Below are 22,874 nucleotides of genomic sequence, written 5' to 3'. Positions count from 1 at the left end.
TGCCCTGCAATAGCTCTTGGGCGGTGTGCCTTTTATCACCTAGGCTCAGCAGTTTGAGCACCGCCTGCTGTCGCTAAGCAACGGCACTGCTGCTGTGCCTAGAGCTACCGACTGATGGCGCCATGCCCACGGATGGTAATTCGGAGGAGGAGGAGGTGGAGGAGGGGTGGGAGGATTTGGAGGTATAGTAGGCCTTTGAGACCTGGACCGAGGTAGGCCCCGCAATCCTCTGCGTCGGCAGTATATGACCAGCCCTAAATGGTAAAAGTTTGCAAGTATATTTTGTGGATTACACAGCAGGGTGGCGACAAAGTTAACAACTTTGATGTGGAATGCCCTGTAATAGCTCTTGGGCGGTGTGCCTTTTATCGCCTAGGCTCAGCAGTTTCAGCACCGCCTGCTGTCGCTTAGCGACGGCACTGCTGCTGTGCCTAGAGCTACCGACTGATGGCGCCATGCCCACGGATGGTAATTCGGAGGAGGAGGATGTGGAGGAGGGGTGGGAGGAGGTATAGTAGGCCTTTGAGACCTGGACCGAGGTAGGCCCCGCAATTCTCTGCGTCGGCAGTATATGACCAGCCCCAGGGTCAGACTCGGTCCCAGCCTGCACCAAGTTAAGTGTAGTAGCGTTCTTATAAGTTTGGGATATGGCGGGTGAGGGGAATGTAAACAGATGCGCAAGAAGCGCTGAAATAATATCGGTTAATCATAAAAGTTTGCCAGTATATTTTGTGGATAACACAGCAGGGTGGCGACAAAGTTAACAACTTTGATGTGGAATCCATGAAAACAACCCAAATTTCGGCCTGACAAACCTCGTTTGATAAAGGGACGATGTATGGAGGCAGCTATATGGACGACTTTTGGAGGTAGCAATGGAGACAACGTGTGGAGGCTGCTATGGAGACAATTCAATTTGGATAGTGCCTGTATGTGGCAGTCCAAAAAATGTTTCAAACCAGAGGAGCAGGTAGGTGGCCCTCCAGAAAAATGGAATAGATTGAGTGCCTGTATGTGGCAGTCCAAAAAATTTTTCAAACCAGAGGAGCAGGTAGGTGGCCCTCCAGAAAAATGGAATAGATTGAGTGCCTGTATGTGGCAGTCCAAAAAAGTTTTCAAACCAGAGGAGCAGGTAGGTGGCCCTCCAGAAAAATGGAATAGATTGAGTGCCTGTATGTGGCAGTCCAAAAAAGTTTTTAAACCAGAGGAGCAGGTAGGTGGCCCTCCAGAAAAATGGAATAGATTGAGTGCCTGTATGTGGCAGTCCAAAAAAGTTTTTAAACCAGAGGAGCAGGTAGGTGGCCCTCCAGAAAAATGGAATAGATTGAGTGCCTGTATGTGGCAGTCCCAAAAAATTGTTTAAAACAGAGGACCGGAAAGGTGGCCCTCCAGAAAAATTGAATAGATTGAGTGCCTGTATGTGGCACTCCCAAAAATTGTTTAAAACAGAGGACCGTGTCGGTGGCCCTCCAGAAAAATTAAATGCATAAAGTACTATACCTAGAGCCAGTGGGCCCTGTCAAAAAACAGCCAGTTTCCTCTGCTTTACTGTAGAAAGAGGAGGAGAAGGAGGAAAATGAGGAGGAGGAGGAGTGGATAAATTATTCAGGTTGAGCTTCCTTCACCTGCTGGAGATTTGAAATTAGGAGAAATCCATGCTTTATTCATCTTGATAAGCGTCAGCCTGTCAGCGCTGTCAGTCGACAGGCGTGTACGCTTATCGGTGATGATGCCACCAGCTGCACTGAAAACCCGCTCTGACAAGACGCTAGCGGCAGGGCAGGCAAGAACCTCCAAGGCGTACAGCGCCAGTTCGTGCCACATGTCCAGCTTTGAAACCCAGTAGTTGTAGGGAGCTGTGTGATCATTTAGGACGATGGTATGGTCAGCTACGTACTCCCTCACCATCTTTCTGTAAAGATCAGCCCTACTCTGCCGAGACTGGGGACAGGTGACAGTGTCTTGCTGGGGTGACATAAAGCTGGCAAAAGCCTTGTAAAGCGTACCCTTGCCAGTGCTGGACAAGCTGCCTGCTCGCCTACTCTCCCTCGCTACTTGTCCCGCAGAACTACGCACTCTGCCGCTAGCGCTGTCAGAAGGGAAATACTGTTTCAGCTTGTGCACCAGGGCCTGCTGGTATTCATGCATTCTCACACTCCTTTCCTCTCCAGGGATGAGAGTGGAAAGATTTTGCTTGTACCGTGGGTCCAGGAGAGTGAACACCCAGTAATCGGTGCTGGAATAAATTCTTTGAACGCGAGGGTCACGGGATAGGCAGCCTAGCATGAAATCTGCCATATGCGCCAGAGTACCAACGCGTAAGAATTCACTCCCCTCACTGGCCTGACTGTCCATTTCCTCCTCCTCCAACTCCTCCAACTCCTCTTCTTCTGCCCATACACGCTCAACAGTGTAGGACTCAACAATGGTCCCCTCTTGTGTCTCGCCAACATTCTCCTCCTCTTCCTCCTCATCCTCCTCCACCTCCACCTCCTCCGATATGCGCTGAGAAACAGACCTAAGGGTGCTTTGGCTATCAACAAGGGAATCTTCTTCCCCTGTCTCTTGTGAGGAGCGCAAAGCTTCCGACTTCATGCTGACCAGAGAGTTTTTCAACAGGCCAAGCAGCGGGATGGTGAGGCTGATGATGGCGGCATCGCCACTGACCATCTGTGTTGACTCCTCAAAGTTACTCAGCACCTGACAGATATCAGACATCCACGTCCACTCCTCATTGTAGACTTGAGGAAGCTGACTGACCTGACTACCAGTTCTGGTGGAAGTTGACATCTGGCAGTCTACAATCGCTCGGCGCTGCTGGTAAACTCTGGATAACATGGTCAGTGTTGAATTCCACCTCGTGGGCACGTCGCACAACAGTCGGTGAGCGGGCAGTTGGAGGCGGCGCTGCGCTGCCCTGAGAGTGGCAGCATCTGTGCTGGACTTCCTGAAATGCGCACAGATGCGGCGCACCTTCGTGAGCAAATCAGACAGATTGGGGTATGTCTTGAGGAAACGCTGAACTATCAGATTTAACACATGGGCCAGGCATGGCACATGTGTCAGTCTGCCGAGTTGCAGAGCCGCCACCAGGTTACGGCCGTTGTCACACACAACCATGCCTGGCTTCAGGTTCAGCGGTGCCAGCCACAGATCAGTCTGCGCCGTGATGCCCTGTAATAGTTCTTGGGCGGTGTGCCTTTTATCGCCTAGGCTCAGCAGTTTGAGCACCGCCTGCTGTCGCTTAGCGACGGCACTGCTGCTGTGCCTAGAGCTACCGACTGATGGCGCCATGCCCACAGATGGTCGTTCGGAGGAGGAGGTGGAGGAGGGGTGGGAGGAGGAGGAGGCATAGTAGGCCTCAAACACCTGGACCGAGGTAGGCCCCGCAATCCTCGGCGTCGGCAGTATATGACCAGCCGCAGGGTCACACTCGGTCCCAGCCTCCACCAAGTTAACCCAATGTGCCGTCAGAGATATATAGTGGCCCTGCCCGGCAGCACTCGTCCACGTGTCCGTGGTCAGGTGGACCTTGTCAGAAACGGCGTTGGTCAGGGCACGGATTATGTTGTCTGACACGTGCTGGTGCAGGGCTGGGACGGCACATCGGGAAAAGTAGTGGCGGCTGGGGACCGAATACCGAGGGGCGGCCGCCGCCATGAGGCTGCGAAAGGCCTCGGTCTCTACTAGCCTATAGGGCAGCATCTCCAGGCTTAGCAATCTGGAGATGTGCACATTAAGGGCTTGGGCGTGCGGGTGGGTTGCACTATATTTGCGTTTCCGCTCCAGCATCTGGGGTATGGAGAGCTGAATGCTGGTGGATGCTGTGGAGGATCGTGGAGGTGACGATGGGGTTTTTGTGGCAGGGTCCTGGGCAGGGGGCTGACTATCAGCTGACACAGGGGAAGGAGCAGTGGTGTGCACGGCCAGAGGTGAACGCGCTTGTTGCCACTGAGTGGGGTGTTTAGCATTCATATGCCTGCGCATACTGGTGGTAGTTAAGCTAGTAGTGGTGGAACCCCTGCTGATCCTGGTTTGGCAAATGTGGCACACCACAGTCCGTCGGTCATCCGGTGTTTCCTTAAAGAACCTCCAGACTTCTGAAAATCTAGCCCTCGCCGCGGGAGCCCTCGCCACGGGAGCTTCACTAGGTGACACATTTGGCGCTGATGCACCAGCTCTGGCCCTGCCTCTCCGTCTGGCCCCACCACTGCCTCTTCCAACCTGTTCTGGTCGAGGACTCTCCTCCGTCTCAGAAGCACTGTGTTCACCCGGCCTCTCAACCCAGCTTGGGTCTGTCACCTCATCATCCTCCGATCCCTCAGTCTGCTCCCCCCTCGGACTTCCTGCCCTGACAACAACTTCCCCACTGTCTGACAACCGTGTCTCCTCATCGTCGGACACCTCTTTACACACTTCTTCCACTACGTCAACAAGGTCATCATCACCCACAGACTGCGACTGGTGGAAAACCTGGGCATCGGAAAATTGCTCATCAGCAACCGGACAAGTGGTTTGTGACTGTGGGAAGGGTCCAGAAAACAGTTCCTCAGAGTATGCCGGTTCAAATGGCAAATTTTGCTGGGAGGGGGCAGACTGGGGGGGAGGAGGCTGAGGTGCAGGAGCTGGAGGAGTGCCGATTTCGGTGACATGGGTGGACTGCGTGGAAGACTGACTGGTGGACAAATTGCTCGAAGCATTGTCGGCAATCCACGACATCACCTGTTCGCACTGTTCTGGCCTCAACAGTGCTCTACCACGATTCCCAGTAACTTCAGACATGAACCTAGGGAGTGTAGCTCTGCGGCGTTCCCCTGCTCCCTCATAAGCAGGTGGTGTCTCACCCCGCCCAGGACCACGGCCTCTGACCCCTGCAGTAGTTGGACGCCCACGTCCCCGCCCTCGTCCTCTACCCCTAGCCCTCAGGTTAAACATTTTGAAAATGAGAGTTATAACTTGTATTTTTTTTTTACCTTTTTTTTTTTTTGTTTGTTTTTTTTTTGTGTTTTTTAGTTTTTAAAACCAAACGATGCTATCCTATTGCTATGGCTATTTTCTAGCCAAGTATTAAAGCACACTACTATGCCAGATGAGATGACGCTGAGTTATGAAAAAAATAAACGTAAAATAAAAAAGGAAATGGCAGACTGTGCCTAGTTGAAATACAACCCCGGGCCCTAATAAATTTTCCCACTTCGGTCTTTGCGATGGATATGTGCGTCACTAAAACACAGTGGTCGCAAGTCTGACTCCAAATTGCTCCCAATTTGATAGTAGATGCACTGCAGCAAGTACAGCCACCAGCAGATCAACCAGAAATCAAATATATATAACGCTACTGTAGGCGTAATTAAGACGTTTGTATTCTCCTATGGCTATTTTCTAGCCAAGTATTACAGCACACTACTATGCCAGATGAGATGACGCTGAGTTATGAAAAAAATAAACGTAAAATAAAAAGAAACTGGCAGACTGTGCCTAATTGAAATACAACCCCGGGCCCTAATAAATTTTCCCACTTCGGTCTTTGCGATGGATATGTGCGTCACTAAAACACAGTGGTCGCAAGTCTGACTCCAAATTGCTCCCAATTTGATAGTAGATGCACTGCAGCAAGTACAGCCACCAGCAGATCAACCAGAAAACAAATATATATAACGCTACTGTAGGCGTAAGTAAGCCGTTTGGATTCTCCTATGGCTATTTTCTAGGCAAGTATTACAGCACACTACTATGCCAGATGAGATGACGCTGAGTTATGAAAAAAATAAACGTAAAATAAAAAGAAACTGCCAGACTGTGCCTAATTCTACTCAAACCCCTAATAAATTTTCCCACTTTGGTGTTTGAGGTGGATATGTGTGTCACTAAGAGCTAAACACAACGGTAGCAAGTCCCCCTGCTAATTCCTCACAATATGGTACTAGCTGCAAATAAAAAAATAAAAAAATTATAACGTTATTGTAGCCCTAAGAAGGGCTGTTGGGTTCTTTTAGAATCACTCCTGCCTAACAGTAAGCTAATAGAACACCCTAACGCTTTCCCTGAGCAGCAGCAGCTCTCTCCCTAGCGGCATCCAGAGACAGAATGATCCGAGCAGCGCGGGCAGCGGCTAGTCTATCCCAGGGTCACCTGATCTGGCCAGCCAACCACTGCTATCTACGTGTAAGGGTACCATGTCATGCTGGGTGGAGTGCAGAGTCTCCTGGCTTGTGATTGGCTCTGTTTCTGGCCGCCAAAAAGCAAAACGGCGGGAGCTGCCATTTTCTCGAGCGGGCGAAATACTCGTCCGAGCAACGAGCAGTTACGAGTACGCTAATGCTCGATCGAGCATCAAGCTCGGACGAGTATGTTCGCTCATCTCTAATCATGGGCAACAAGGTCCAGGCACCTCCGACAGACCACCACCAGATGAGATGTTTTGCTCTATCATCAAGCATTAGTAAGCCCTCCGGCACACAATAGTTTTTTGTTTAAGTGCTACGGCCGTTTTTTGGTGGCTGTCTCACAGCTCCATGTATTGCGATGGGCTCATGTTCACTGCTGAGGGTTATGAGCCCCGTGCTTTAGCCTAGTGGCTATGAGCATGTCCTATTCTGATCAGATTTCGAGGCAGACATCCACTTTAAAATCCAATTCAACAACTGTCATATAGAGATGACGAGGGTCTAGGCTACAGAATTGAAGAATTGGATAACCTCTAACCAAAAGGAGGTCACTAGACAGGAGGAGGGAGACTATGGACTATTGCAGCAGGACTCATGACTTCCTGTGATGTCTGTGTCCTTCTGCCTTCTGGAAGCTGAAGGGGGCATATAGTTATTACTATATACATGCCCTTCTCTGTGAACACCACTACTATATTAGTGATTGGAAGGCATGAGGATTTCCTTGGCATGCTCTTCCAGCAACTTACATAGGAGTGATAATGGTGGATGGGGTGTGCAGACAGTAATGTCTGCAAGGTCCCCTCAATCTGCCAGTAGCCCTAAGTACATGGGCGTCATAGTCAGTACCTTGTCCTACCGGCAAGACACTTGACCTGTAACTCCAACAGACAATATACAAACTTTACCTATAATATCGACGACTCTAGTAAGTTCTTTCATGGGATGAGCATATCATGTCCAGGTTTGGGTTCACTGAATTTGTCCAAACCCAACCTGAAAGTTCTGTTTGAATACCTGGACCTCACTGCTTTTTCCCACCTGTAAGACTAATGAGCAGTGCTGCTGAAGTCCAGGTTAGGGTTCCACAACCCAATGTTTGGCACAGACCTGAACATTGCTGTTCAGGTCCCCCCATCCCGAGTCTTGTATCCCCCATGATAATTTTTATTAGTGTATTAGTTTATTACTGATCAAACCACACTCAATTATTTTCCAGCCCAGCCCTGTCCCGCTAACGGTTTACTTGAGTGAAGCACAGCTGAACCAGTCAGCTGCTAGGGTCAGCGTTCAGGAACTCCTTTATATATCTGCCCAGTTCCATTACACCTTGCTGATTTTTCTAATCTCTTTATACCTTTCCTTATTTGTGCTTACTTTTGCTTTTCTATACTGTGCATCCAACCACTGCTTTGTTATTTGACTATTCTCCTTATTATTTGATTCTGTGTTTCGCCGTTATCTTGGATTTGACCTGGTTCTGTCTGACTTCACTTGTCTGCTTGTTATCTTTTGTCTGTCCCTTTGTGTTTGGTCATCTTTCCTTTGCACTTAGTCAGTGTAGGGATTGTTGATCGAAAGTCCCTAACAAAGAGTTTGCACGGTGACAGGGGTTATGGGTGGTTCTAGGGCAGTGGTGGCAAACCTTTTAGAGATCAAGTGCACAAAATAGGAGCCAAAACAAACTAGATTTTCCAAACAAACTTATATGGCAATATTTAGACAGTAACAAACTAAATGCTACCAGAATTTTTGTGCTGTCCTCATCTTCTCACTTTTTGGACAGGACCAAGGCCACTACCTGGATTGTCCGAGACTGCAGAAAATGCCATGTCTTTCAAACTCTGTGCCTGGGGCCCACAGAGAGGTACCTGAGCGCCATTTCTGGCACCAGTGCCATAGGTTTGCCACCACAGGTCCAGGGTCTGGATCCCGTTTCTCTATCAAGACACTACCCACATAGGGAAGTATGCAAATACGTTCTCCAAGGTGTTAAATGGAAAACAATGGGGCACATTTACTTGCCAGGTCCATTCGTGTTCCAGCGGCAGCTTCTCAGACGAGTGTTCGGGTCTTCTGGCGATTCATGAAGGTCCTGCGCCCAATGTCCACCAGGTGTCGCTGCCGCGCCGAGGTCCGCCGAGGTCCGCCGAGGTGCGTCAGAGTTCACTGATCTCTTCCTGGTGCATGTAAGTATGGCGCGTGTTTTTTTTTTTCCGAATCCGTCGATTGCGCCGAAATCCTATCGCGTGCGCCAAAATCCCAGCAGGATTCGGCGCAAACGGCACAAAACGGAGAAAATACCAAAACCCGACGGAAAAACGCGAATCGGGCCGTTAATAAATGTGCCCCAATGCCTCCTTTTGCTACCTTGTTAAGGGGGCTGCCTTTCAGGGTACGGTCACACGTTGCAGTTAAAACTGCATTGCAATCAGCTTTGTGGTAGTTTTAGGTGCAGTTTTGTCAATTGAACAGGTGAAAGACATGAACTGAACGGGTAAATGACATTTGTGGAGCAGGTTTCCCTTCAAAATCAAATTCACTCGTTCAGTTAATGTTCTTCTCCTGTTCAATTTACAAAACTGCACCTAAAACCACCACAAAGCATTGTGTGACCGTACCATGAAAGGCAACCCCCTTAACAATGTAGCAAAAGGAAGAATTGGGGTAATTTTACTTACCCGGTCCAGTCGCGTTCCCGTGGCACGTTGTCCGACGCTGATTCGGGTCTGCCGGCATTCACTAAGGTCCACGCGCCCGATATCCAGCAGGTGTCGCTGCTGTGCCAAGGTCCGCCGGAGTTCACCTTCTTCTTTTACTTTTCCAATTATACATCTGCAGTGGATTGGAGTTTTAGTATAATGCAATAATTTTAATAGTCGGCTTCTCTTCCTAGATATAGTATTATTACTTATTATTACTGCAGCACTAGACTTACCTCTAACATGCAGATATATAGAGCAATTCAGTACAGGATGATATAGCGGCGTGAGAATGTTAATGTCTCCTCCTAATAGCCGTCCTGCTAAATGGCAACACCTTAAAACACAAAAAAATACACAATAAATAGAAATTAGTGCTCGTTAAATTGCTTTAAGACTCTACCTGGCAGTCGCTTTAAAATTGTAATCCCTGGCCGTGTTTCATTGGCCCCCGGGGCAATAAAATTAGCCGTATAACCTAAAGATATTTGACATTTACAGCTGCCGAGAACAAGCAATAGGTTATATCAACTTTTAAAACACAAGGATTTCTAAACACAAAATGCTGCGCAGTCACATTACATGGAAAAATCTGCAATTTTATGTTTCCAAGGGTGGAATAATATAGTATCTGGTAGAAGTGGGCAATAAATTAATATTAATGTAACCTTCTTCAATATTAAGAAAAGAAACAGAAATCGACTGAAGTTGTAAATGAGAAAACTTAGATGACAGAATTTTTTTCCCCATAAAATTTCCATTGTTCCAGTCTTGGCCATTAAAGGTGAGGTCAGGAGTGTTACGGACAAATTCTTTGAGCATTAAAGGAAATCTACCATTAGTTTTTATGCACTGTGAGACAAACACACCTTGAGAATGCTGTAGCTACACTGATGCAGAAACATATCTTGTTTAATCCATGTGCTAAGTGGTTTTGCTCAAAAAACAATTATAAAATTCAGGACCTTGGGAAAGCTGGGTGCTGCTGGCTGCCGTATATAAACACATTACTTCCACATACATAGGAGCTGTCTGAACTGTCCAGACATGACTAATCAACCTGAGCTGAATGACTCATACACAGCAGCTGGGAGATGGTGCAGTGATTGATTACTTCTGCCTGTCAGGGACAACACAGTGATGACATATTCTCGGCTTATCCTGGGCAGGACAAGGCTGGAGCAGTGCATAATTAGGGTAAGAGGAGAAGCACCGGAGCAGCCACAGGAGCAACAGAGCCATCATAATTTTATAATAGTTTTTTCAGCAAAACCACTCAGTTCAAGGATTAAATAAGATAGGTTTCTGCAGCAGTGTAACTATAGCATTCTTAAGGTATGTTTGCTTCATAACGCATAAAAGCAAAAAACAGTATAAATCTTAATCAAGTCAATATTTTGTGTCACAACCCAATTACACAGATTGTTAACGTGTCACGTAGGCTGTTCCAGAAATCTTGGAGAACATAGCGTTGATATTTTGGATACGTAGACTCATTTCTTCTACATTCCTTCTGCTTCTTCACAGTAGGTTATGATGTAATAAGGAAGTAATGATGTATGTGGAAGTAATGTGTTTATATACAGCAGCCAGCAGCACCCAGCTTTCCCAAGGTCCTGAATTTACTTATTGTTTTTTGAGCACAACCACTCAGCTCAGGGACTTAACAAGATATGTTTCTGCATCAGTGTAGCTACAGCATTCTCAAGCTGTGTTTGGTTTACAATGCATAAAAACTAATGGTCGATTTCCTTTAAGAATTTGGCCGTAACACTCCTGACCTCATCTTTAATGGCCATGACTGGAACAATGGAAATTTTATGGGGAAAAAAATTCTGTCATCTAAGTTTTCTCTTTTACAAAAAGTATGGTAGCATGAGGTAAGATCAATCAGACAACCTAGGGTTAAAGTACCCCTGAGGGTTTGAAAAATAGTTTTTTAAAAAAATAAAAGAATTAAAAAAATAAAGCAATATATTTTTTCAAAGAAAAAAATAAAAGTTAAAATGACCCCCCTTGCTCTAGAACTAATATAAAAAAATTCAAATCATAAAAATGTTAGGTATTGCCGCATGCCAAAATGTCCATTCTATCAAAATATAATTATATTATATAACATTAATTCCTGGCATTGAACTGCGTAACACAAAATAAAAAAAAAAAATAGGAATAAATGATCAAAAGATCGCACAGTCCTCAAAATGGCAGCAATAAAATGGGTCTTTGACATCTCAAGTAGTGTTTGCCTTCCGTTTTACCTGTCTTCTTGGAGTTTGTGGCATTTTTATTTATTTGTCTAACTTTTGTATTTTGAATCCCTGGACCCTTTGCTTCTTATCTTACCATCCCCCTAGGAAGGGAACGTCAACCAGTTGTCTACCTACTGCTTAAGGTAGGCTACGGAATTAGGCAGGGTCAGCTGGAGAGGGGGTTTAGCCTTAGGGCTCACTATCCTTATCTGACCTTCCAGCCCATTCCAAATCATTCCTTCACTATATTATAAATGTCTTGTGAGTCTAGTGATGTACATTGAGATATATCAGAAGGAAAGCAGAGCCTTCTGCAGATTTTTTGGTTCTTTATTACTTCTTCCTGTGGAAATTGCATATGCCGACCACATTTGCAGGTAAATCATAGTAGATATAGAAAAAGATGCAGGTCCATCAAGTCCAACCTATGGAGTCTTTAAGACCAAGCATGCTCCACTAGGAATTCTAGGAAAGGATATGCAAAGTTTTTGTAAATTTAAAATGATCTTATAGATAGCAGCTCCAATTAAGTCAATAGTCAATTTTAAAGAATCCTTGTCACGTGACCAAACCAGTATTTTTTTTTTACAAGAAACAAAAATTCACATCTTCTTTGAGGTTTGCTTCTCATCAGAGCTGAGAGGAGAACTGGTTTGGCAGAGTGAGAGTCCAAAAGGAGACATGTTATCCTTTTCTGACCCTATCTATGACCTCTCGCCTAGCCGAACCAGCTCCCGGCTAAAGAAAGATCCCTCAAAACAGTTGTCTGATGATGATAGTTGTCAGACTTGCGGGTTGTGGATCCTCTGGACCACTGCAGACGATGACTCAAGCCACTACCTGGGACCGGAGTCTAAGTGGTAACCGGTTTTCCCCAGAGCACGCCACAAAGCGGGTTAGACAAGCTGCGGCATGGTACCACCAGAGGGGCACGGGTGAGCCCGCGACCCTTGATATGGGTCGTGGGACCACCCGTGACAATAGTTTTTAGTTCATCGAAAAGAAATCATCTCTTTGGCTCATGTGTCATCTGAAAAGACTTCTTAGAAGTTGTACATTGGATCACTAGATTTGTGTTTTCCTTTTTCCATCCATGAAAAACTTTCTGGATTTTCATACAATCCCTAAAATACATTTGCCAAGATCTGGACTCGAATACTTCACCTGGAAGAGTCTGGGTTAATAATTGTGCATTGATCATAGTTTTACATTAGCATAGATCTAAAACCAAGACCCATGAAGTTCTACTGGGCCAAAAGTAGATGTCCATGGGAAGGTCCATGTCCGGTGATCATCATACGAGGACAAAATGCAGACAGATGAAAGCATCTTTCCAGTCTACGAGCTTCAGTTTGATGTCTTCTTCTTCGCCTCCTTATTAGCTAAACATCTTTGCCCTAGACGGATGCAAATCATCTCCTCGTGAAATAATGATGAATGTTGGGATTATGCAAGATGTTTTACAAGCTTCCTAGAAGATTGATGGCCGGTCCTCGGCAGCCACGTTTGTTGTACTGTTATCTTTGATGTAAATAAAGTGTAGACCTGACAGAATATTAATATTGGTAATAGACTGTTCCCTGGAAGCCAGTCATAATTTCCGTCCTCCGAAGCAAACAAGTCTTTAACAATGTGTTTAGTAAATCATTTAACGAAAGGTCATGGCGGATGTTCATCCAACGTAACCCCCGCTTATGATTAAACAGAATGCAGTGAAGTCATTTGAGAGAGGCGAGCCGGCGGTGAGGAAGATGGCAACATGTCCCGGGAAATAATGAGCCATTACCTTTATTAACTCACTTTCCCATGGGGACTCGAATACGTCAGCCACGATGATCCACGTCTATAACCCGGGACTTGCAATGGAGGACATGAAATTTACAACCGACTTTTGACCTGCTTTTTACAATTTTTTTTGCCTTCGTAAGATGTTCATATATCACGGCTTATTACACAGAAGCTTCATTACCTGTATGATAGGAGTAAACAGCCGTAAGTCATCCGATACAGAGAGTTCAAAAAAAGCTTCTCTTACATATAAATACAAGCACCAATGCCAAAAAGAGAAAGTAAATAATTCAGGTTCATTTTAATTGGGAAGGTAGTCTTATGTGTGTTTACTTACATTTAGCGTTACATAATGCAATGGATTAGGGCTAGATCTGAAAAAGGAGAAAGGTAAATGGCCCCCAACAGAGACCAGAAGATAATTACTACAACATTCTAAGAACCAGAACATTGATACTACAATACTGCCCATATCTACATTAATATAACTAGTATAATACTGCCCCCTATGTACAAGAATATAACTACTATAATACTGCCCCCTATGTACAGGAATATAATTACTATAATACTGCCCCCTATGTACAAGAATATAACTACTATAATACTGCCCCTATGTACAGGAATATAACTACTATAATACTGCCCCTATGTACAGGAATATAACTACTATAATACTGCCCCCTATGTACAGGAATATAACTACTATAATACTGCCCCCTATGTACAAGAATATAACTACTATAATACTGCCCCCTATGTACAGGAATATAACTACTATAATACTGCCCCCTATGTACAGGAATATAACTACTATAATACTGCCCCTATGTACAAGAATATAACTACTATAATACTGTCCCCTATGTACAGGAATATTACTACTATAATACTGCCCCCTATGTACAAGAATATAACTACTATAATACTGCCCCCTATGTACAAAAATATAACAACTATAATACTGCCCCTATGTACAGGAATATAACTACTATAATACTGCCCCTATGTACAAGAATATAACTACTATAATACTGCCCCCTATGTACAGGAATATAACTACTATAATACTGCCCCCTATGTACAGGAATATAACTACTATAATACTGCCCCCTATGTACAGGAATATAACTACTATAATACTGCCCCTATGTACAAGAATATAACTACTATAATACTGTCCCCTATGTACAGGAATATTACTACTATAATACTGCCCCCTATGTACAAGAATATAACTACTATAATACTGCCCCCTATGTACAAGAATATAACTACTATAATACTGCCCCCTATGTACAGGAATATAACTACTATAATACTGCCCCCTATGTACAGGAATATAACTACTATAATACTGCCCCCTATGTACAAGAATATAACTACTATAATACTGCCCCCTATGTACAAGAATATAACTACTATAATACTGCCCCCTATGTACAGGAATATAACTACTATAATACTGCCCCCTATGTACAGGAATATAACTTCTATAATACTGCCCCTATGTACAAGAATATAACTACTATAATACTGCCCCTATGTACAGGAATATTACTACTATAATACTGCCCCCTATGTACAAGAATATAACTACTATAATACTGCCCCCTATGTACAAGAATATAACTACTATAAAACTGCCCCCTATGTACAGGAATATAACTCCTATAATACTGCCCCCTATGTACAGGAATATAACTACTATAATACTGCCCCCTATGTACATGAATATAACTACTATAATACTGCCCCCTATGTACAAGAATATAACTAATATAATACTGCCCCTATGTACATGAATATAACTACTATAATACTGCCCCCTATGTACAAGAATATAACTTTTATAATACTGCCCTCCATGTACAAGATTATAACTACTATAATACTGCCCCCTATGTACAAGAATATAACTACTATAATACTGCCCCCTATGTACAAGAATATAACTACTATAATACTGCCCCCTATGTACAGGAATATAACTACTATAATACTGCCCCCTATGTACAAGAATATAACTACTATAATACTGCCCCCTATGTACAAGAATATAACTACTATAATACTGCCACCTATGTACAAGATTATAACTACTACAATACTGCCCCCTATGTACAGGAATATAACTATTATAATACTGCCCCCTATGTACAAGAATATAACTACTATAATACTGCCCCCTATGTACAAGAATATACCTACTATAATACTGCCCCCTATGTACAAGAATATAACTACTATAATGAAAAAACTGAAAAAAGAGAAAGTGTCAGCTCACCAGGTCAGCAGCTCCGGGTAGAGGCCATGCAGCGATGGAGAGGAACCCGGTCCAATCCTGGGGACTGAAGGTAATGGTACAAAAAAGAAGGTTCCATCGGCACCAGGCAAAAGGTAAGTAAAAATGCAAAAATTTAATTAAACAGAAAACATGTTAAAATGTGATCACAGGAAGAAAAAAACGGTAACACGTTTCAGACCCACACATGGGTCCTTAGTAGAGATGAGTGAGCACTAAAATGCTCGGGTACTCGTTATTCGAGACGAACTTTTCCCGATGCTCGAGTGCTCGTTTCGAGTAACGAGCCCCATTGAAGTCAATGGGAGACTCGAGCATTTTTCAAGGGGACCAAGGCTCTGCACAGGGAAGCTTGGCCAAACACCTGGGAACCTCAGAAAAGGATGGAAACACCACGGAAATGGACAGGAAACAGCAGGGGCAGCATGCATGGATGCCTCTGAGGCTGCTTAAATGCACCATTATGCCAAAATTATGGCCAACAGCATGGCCATGACAGAGTGACAGAATGAAGCTAGATAGCATCTAAAACATCCAATAATTGACCCTGACACTATAGGGGACGGCATGCAGAGGCAGCGGCAGCAGCGGAAGGCTAGAGAGTGGCATGGCGACATACCCTAAATGGACTCAGGCTTCAAACCAATGGGTAGCAGAGAGGAACCAAAGGAGGTGAGCAAGAAGCGCTCAAATAATATCGGTACATGATAAAAGTTTGCCAGTATATTTTGTGGATTACACAGCAGGGTGGCGACAAAGTTAACATGGAAGCCATGAAAACAATCCAAAATTCTGCCTGACACAGCTCGTTTGATAAGGGGACCATGTATGGAGGCAGTGAACTAGTAGTAGATTAAAGGTGCTGCAGTTAAAACTATGTTAGTTGTTTCTTGGCATGGAGCTGGCGCTCCGCTGCCAGGCGAGCTTTCGCCAATCCAAGCCCCTGTCTCTAGGCTACTCCCCAAACAGCACTTCTAAGAACCTTTCGGATAAGATCAAGTGTAGTAGCGTTCTTATAAGTTTGGGATATGGCGGGTGAGGGGAATGTAAACAGATGCGCAAGAAGCGCTGAAATAATATCCGTAAATGAAAAAAGTTTTCCAGTATATTTTGTGGCTTACACAGCAGGGTGGCGACAAAGTTAACAAGTTTGATGTGGAATGCCCTGCAATAGCTCTTGGGCGGTGTGCCTTTTATCACCTAGGCTCAGCAGTTTGAGCACCGCCTGCTGTCGCTTAGCGACGGCACTGCTGCTGTGCCTAGAGCTACCGACTGATGGCGCCATGCCCACGGATGGTAATTCGGAGGAGGTGGAGGAGGGGTGGGAGGATTTGGAGGTATAGTAGGCCTTTGAGACCTGGACCGAGGTAGGCCCCGCAATCCTCTGCGTCGGCAGTATATGACCAGCCCCAGGGTCAGACTCGGTCCCAGCCTGCACCAAGTTAAGTGTAGTAGCGTTCTTATAAGTTTGGGATATGGCGGGTGAGGGGGATGTAAACAGATGCGCAAGAAGCGCTGAAATAATATCCGTAAATGGTAAAAGTTTGCCAGTATATTTTTTGGATTACACAGCAGGGTGGCGACAAAGTTAACAAGTTTGTTGTGGAAGCCATGAAAACAACCCAAAATTCTGCCTGACACAGCACGTTTGATAAGGCGGGCATGTATGGAGGCAGTGAACTAGTAGTAGATTAAAGGTGCTGCAGTTAAAACTATGTTAGTTGGTTCTTGGCATGGAGCTGCCGCTCTGCTGCCAGGCGAGCTTTCGCCAATCCAAGCCCCTGTCTCTAGGCTACTCCCCAAACAGCACTTCTAAGAACCTTTTGTATAAGATCAAGTGTAGTAGCGTTCTTATAAGTTTGGGATATGGCGGGTGAGGGGAATGTAAACAGATGCGCAAGAAGCGCTGAAATAATATCCGTAAATGGTAAAAGTTTGCCAGTATATTTTGTGGATTACACAGCAGGGTGGCGACAAAGTTAACAAGTTTGTTGTGGAAGCCATGAAAACAACCCAAAATTCTGCCTGACACAGCACGTTTGATAAGGCGGCCATGTATGGAGGCAGTGAACTAGTAGTAGATTAAAGGTGCTGCAGTTAAAACTATGTTAGTTGGTTCTTGGCATGGAGCTGCCGCTCCGCTGCCAGGCGAGCTTTCGCCAATCCAAGCCCCTGTCTCTAGGCTACTCCCCAAACAGCACTTCTAAGAACCTTTTGTATAAGATCAAGTGTAGTAGCGTTCTTATAAGTTTGGGATATGGCGTGTGAGGGGAATGTAAACAGATGCGCAAGAAGCGCTGAAATAATATCCGTAAATGGTAAAAGTTTGCCAGTGTATTTTGTGGATAACACAGCAGGGTGGCGACAAAGTTAACAACTTTGATGTGGAATCCATGAAAACAACCCAAATTTCGGCCTGACAAACCTCGTTTGATAAAGGGACGATGTATGGAGGCAGCTATATGGACGACTTTTGGAGGTAGCAATGGAGACAACGTGTGGAGGCTGCTATGGAGACAATTCAATTTGGATAGTGCCTGTATGTGGCAGTCCAAAAAATTTTTCAAACCAGAGGAGCAGGTAGGTGGCCCTCCAGAAAAATGGAATAGATTGAGTGCCTGTATGTGGCAGTCCAAAAAAGTTTTTAAACCAGAGGAGCAGGTAGGTGGCCCTCCAGAAAAATGGAATAGATTGAGTGCCTGTATGTGGCAGTCCAAAAAAGTTTTTAAACCAGAGGAGCAGGTAGGTGGCCCTCCAGAAAAATTGAATAGATTGAGTGCCTGTATGTGGCAGTCCAAAAAAGTTTTCAAACGAGAGGAGCAGGTAGGTGGCCCTCCAGAAAAATGGAATAGATTGAGTGCCTGTATGTGGCAGTCCAAAAAAGTTTTTAAACCAGAGGAGCAGGTAGGTGGCCCTCCAGAAAAATGGAATAGATTGAGTGCCTGTATGTGGCAGTCCAAAAAAGTTTTTAAACCAGAGGAGCAGGTAGGTGGCCCTCCAGAAAAATGGAATAGATTGAGTGCCTGTATGTGGCAGTCCAAAAAAGTTTTTAAACCAGAGGAGCAGGTAGGTGGCCCTCCAGAAAAATGGAATAGATTGAGTGCCTGTATGTGGCAGTCCAAAAAAGTTTTTAAACCAGAGGAGCAGGTAGGTGGCCCTCCAGAAAAATTGAATAGATTGAGTGCCTGTATGTGGCACTCCCAAAAATTGTTTAAAACAGAGGACCGGGTCGGTGGCCCTCCAGAAAAATTAAATGCATAAAGTACTATAGGTAGAGCCAGTGGGCCCTGTCAAAAAATAGCCAGTTTCCTCTGCTTTACTGTACAAAGAGCAGGAGAAGGAGGAAAATGAGGAGGAGGAGGAGGAGGAGTGGATAAATTATTCAGGTTGAGCTTCCTTCACCTGCTGGAGATTGGAAATTAGGAGAAATCCATGCTTTATTCATCTTGATAAGCGTCAGCCTGTCAGCGCTGTCAGTCGACAGGCGTGTACGCTTATCGGTGATGATGCCACCAGCTGCACTGAAAACCCGCTCGGACAAGACGCTAGCGGCAGGGCAGGCAAGAACCTCCAAGGCGTACAGCGCCAGTTCGTGCCACATGTCCAGCTTTGAAACCCAGTAGTTGTAGGGAGCTGTGTGATCATTTAGGACGATGGTATGGTCAGCTACGTACTCCCTCACCATCTTTCTGTAAAGATCAGCCCTACTCTGCCGAGACTGGGGACAGGTGACAGTGTCTTGCTGGGGTGACATAAAGCTGGCAAAAGCCTTGTAAAGCGTACCCTTGCCAGTGCTGGACAAGCTGCCTGCTCGCCTACTCTCCCTCGCTACTTGTCCCGCAGAACTACGCACTCTGCCGCTAGCGCTGTCAGAAGGGAAATACTGTTTCAGCTTGTGCACCAGGGCCTGCTGGTATTCATGCATTCTCACACTCCTTTCCTCTCCAGGGATGAGAGTGGAAAGATTTTGCTTGTACCGTGGGTCCAGGAGAGTGAACACCCAGTAATCGGTGCTGGAATAAATTCTTTGAACGCGAGGGTCACGGGATAGGCAGCCTAGCATGAAATCTGCCATATGCGCCAGAGTACCAACGCGTAAGAATTCGCTCCCCTCACTGGCCTGACTGTCCATTTCCTCCTCCTCCAACTCCTCCAATTCCTCTTCTTCTGCCCATACACGCTCAACAGTGAAGGACTCAACAATGGTCCCCTCTTGTGTCTCGCCAACATTCTCCTCCTCTTCCTCCTCATCCTCCTCCACCTCCACCTCCTCCGATATGCGCTGAGAAACAGACCTAAGGGTGCTTTGGCTATCAACAAGGGAATCTTCTTCCCCCGTCTCTTGTGAGGAGCGCAAAGCTTCCGACTTCATGCTGACCAGAGAGTTTTTCAACAGGCCAAGCAGCGGGATGGTGAGGCTGATGATGGCGGCATCGCCACTGACCATCTGTGTTGACTCCTCAAAGTTGCTCAGCACCTGACAGATATCAGACATCCACGTCCACTCCTCATTGTAGACTTGAGGAAGCTGACTGACCTGACTACCAGTTCTGGTGGAAGTTGACATCTGGCAGTCTACAATCGCTCGGCGCTGCTGGTAATCTCTGGATAACATGGTCAGTGTTGAATTCCACCTCGTGGGCACGTCGCACAACAGTCGGTGAGCGGGCAGTTGGAGGCGGCGCTGCGCTGCCCTGAGAGTGGCAGCATCTGTGCTGGACTTCCTGAAATGCGCACAGATGCGGCGCACCTTCGTGAGCAAATCGGACAGATTGGGGTATGTCTTGAGGAAACGCTGAACTATCAGATTTAACACATGGGCCAGGCATGGCACATGTGTCAGTCTGCCGAGTTGCAGAGCCGCCACCAGGTTACGGCCGTTGTCACACACAACCATGCCTGGCTTCAGGTTCAGCGGTGCCAGCCACAGATCAGTCTGCGCCGTGATGCCCTGTAATAGTTCTTGGGCGGTGTGCCTTTTATCGCCTAGGCTCAGCAGTTTCAGCACCGCCTGCTGTCGCTTAGCGACGGCACTGCTGCTGTGCCTAGAGCTACCGACTGATGGCGCCATGCCCACGGATGGTCGTTCGGAGGAGGAGGTGGAGGAGGGGTGGGAGGAGGAGGAGGCATAGTAGGCCTGAAACACCTGGACCGAGGTAGGCCCCGCAATCCTCGGCGTCGGCAGTATATGACCAGCCGCAGGGTCAGACTCGGTCCCAGCCTCCACCAAGTTAACCCAATGTGCCGTCAGCGATATATAGTGGCCCTGCCCGGCAGCACTCGTCCACGTGTCTGTGGTCAGGTGGACCTTGTCAGAAACGGCGTTGGTCAGGGCACGGATTATGTTGTCTGACACGTGCTGGTGCAGGGCTGGGACGGCACATCGGGAAAAGTAGTGGCGGCTGGGGACCGAATACCGAGGGGCGGCCGCCGCCATGAGGCTGCGAAAGGCCTCGGTCTCTACTAGCCTATAGGGCAGCATCTCCAGGCTTAGCAATCTGGAGATGTGCACATTAAGGGCTTGGGCGTGCGGGTGGGTTGCACTATATTTGCGTTTCCGCTCCAGCGTCTGGGGTATGGAGAGCTGAACGCTGGTGGATGCTGTGGAGGATCGTGGAGGCGACGATGGGGTTTTTGTGGCAGGGTCCTGGGCAGGGGGCTGACTATCAGCTGACACAGGGGAGGTGAATGCGCTTGTTGCCACTGAGTGGGGTGTTTAGCATTCATATGCCTGCGCATACTGGTGGTAGTTAAGCTAGTAGTGGTGGAACCCCTGCTGATCCTGGTTTGGCAAATGTGGCACACCACAGTCCGTCGGTCATCCGGTGTTTCCTTAAAGAACCTCCAGACTTCTGAAAATCTAGCCCTCGCCGCAGGAGCCCTCGCTACGGGAGCTTCACTAGTTGACACATTTGGCGCTGATGCACCAGCTCTGGCCCTGCCTCTCCGTCTAGCCCCACCACTGCCTCTTCCAACCTGTTCTGGTCGAGGACTCTCCTCCGTCTCAGAAGCACTGTGTTCACCCGGCCTCTCAACCCAGCTTGGGTCTGTCACCTCATCATCCTCCGATCCCTCAGTCTGCTCCCCCCTCGGACTTCCTGCCCTGACAACAACTTCCCCACTGTCTGACAACCGTGTCTCCTCATCGTCGGACACCTCTTTACACACTTCTTCTAGTACGTCAACAAGGTCATCATCACCCACAGACTGCGACTGGTGGAAAACCTGGGCATCGGAAAATTGCTCATCAGCAACCGGACAAGTGGTTTGTGACTGTGGGAATGGTCCAGAAAACAGTTCCTCAGAGTATGCCGGTTCAAATGGCAAATTTTGCTGGGAGGGGGCAGACTGGGGGGGAGGAGGCTGAGGTGCAGGAGCTGGAGGAGTGCCGATTTCGGTGACATGGGTGGACTGCGTGGAAGACTGACTGGTGGACAAATTGCTCGAAGCATTGTCGGCAATCCACGACATCACCTGTTCGCACTGTTCTGGCCTCAACAGTGCTCTACCACGAGTCCCAGTAACTTCAGACATGAACCTAGGGAGTGTAGCTCTGCGGCGTTCCCCTGCTCCATCATAAGCAGGTGGTGTCTCACCCCGCCCAGGACCACGGCCTCTGACCCCTGCAGTAGTTGGACGCCCACGTCCCCGCCCTCGTCCTCTACCCCTAGCCCTCGGGTTAAACATTTTGAAAATGAGAGTTATAACTTGAATTTTTTTTTTTACTTTTTTTTTTTTTTTTTTTTTTTTTTGTGTTTTTTAGTTTTTAAAACCAAACGATGCTATCCTATTGCTATGGCTATTTTATAGCCAAGTATGAAAGCACACTGCTATGCCAGATGAGATGACGCTGAGTTATGAAAAAAATAAACGTAAAATAAAAAAGGAAATGGCAGACTGTGCCTAATTGAAATACAACCCCGGGCCCTAATAAATTTTCCCACTTCGGTCTTTGCGATGGATATGTGCGTCACTAAGCGCAAAACACAGTGGTCGCAAGTCTGACTCCAAATTGCTCACAATTTGCTAGTAGATGCACTGCAACAACTACAGCCACCAGCAGATCAACCAGAAATCAAATATATATAACGCTACTGTAGGCGTAAGTAAGCCGTTTGTATTCTCCTATGGCTATTTTCTAGCCAAGTATTACAGCACACTACTATGCCAGATGAGATGACGCTGAGTTATGAAAAAAATAAACGTAAAATAAAAAAGGAAATGGCAGACTGTGCCTAATTGAAATACAACCCCGGCCCCTAATAAATTTTCCCACTTCGGTCTTTGCGATGGATATGTGCGTCACTAAGCGCAAAACACAGTGGTCGCAAGTCTGACTCCAAATTGCTCACAATTTGCTAGTAGATGCACTGCAACAACTACAGCCACCAGCAGATCAACCAGAAATCAAATATATATAACGGTACTGTAGGCGTAATTAAGCCGTTTGTATTCTCCTATGGCTATTTTCTAGCCAAGTATTACAGCACACTACTATGCCAGATGAGATGACACTGAGTTATTAAAACAATAAACGTAAAATAAAAAGAAACTGGCAGACTGTGCCTAATTCTACTCAAACCCCTAATAAATTTTCCCACTTTGGTGTTTGAGGTGGATATGTGTGTCACTAAGAGCTAAACACAACGGTAGCAAGTCCCCC

The sequence above is a fragment of the Engystomops pustulosus genome, chromosome 5, assembly GCF_040894005.1.
Source record: "Engystomops pustulosus chromosome 5, aEngPut4.maternal, whole genome shotgun sequence".
Lineage (NCBI taxonomy): Eukaryota > Metazoa > Chordata > Amphibia > Anura > Leptodactylidae > Engystomops > Engystomops pustulosus.
This window is presented reverse-complemented; position numbering follows the sequence as displayed.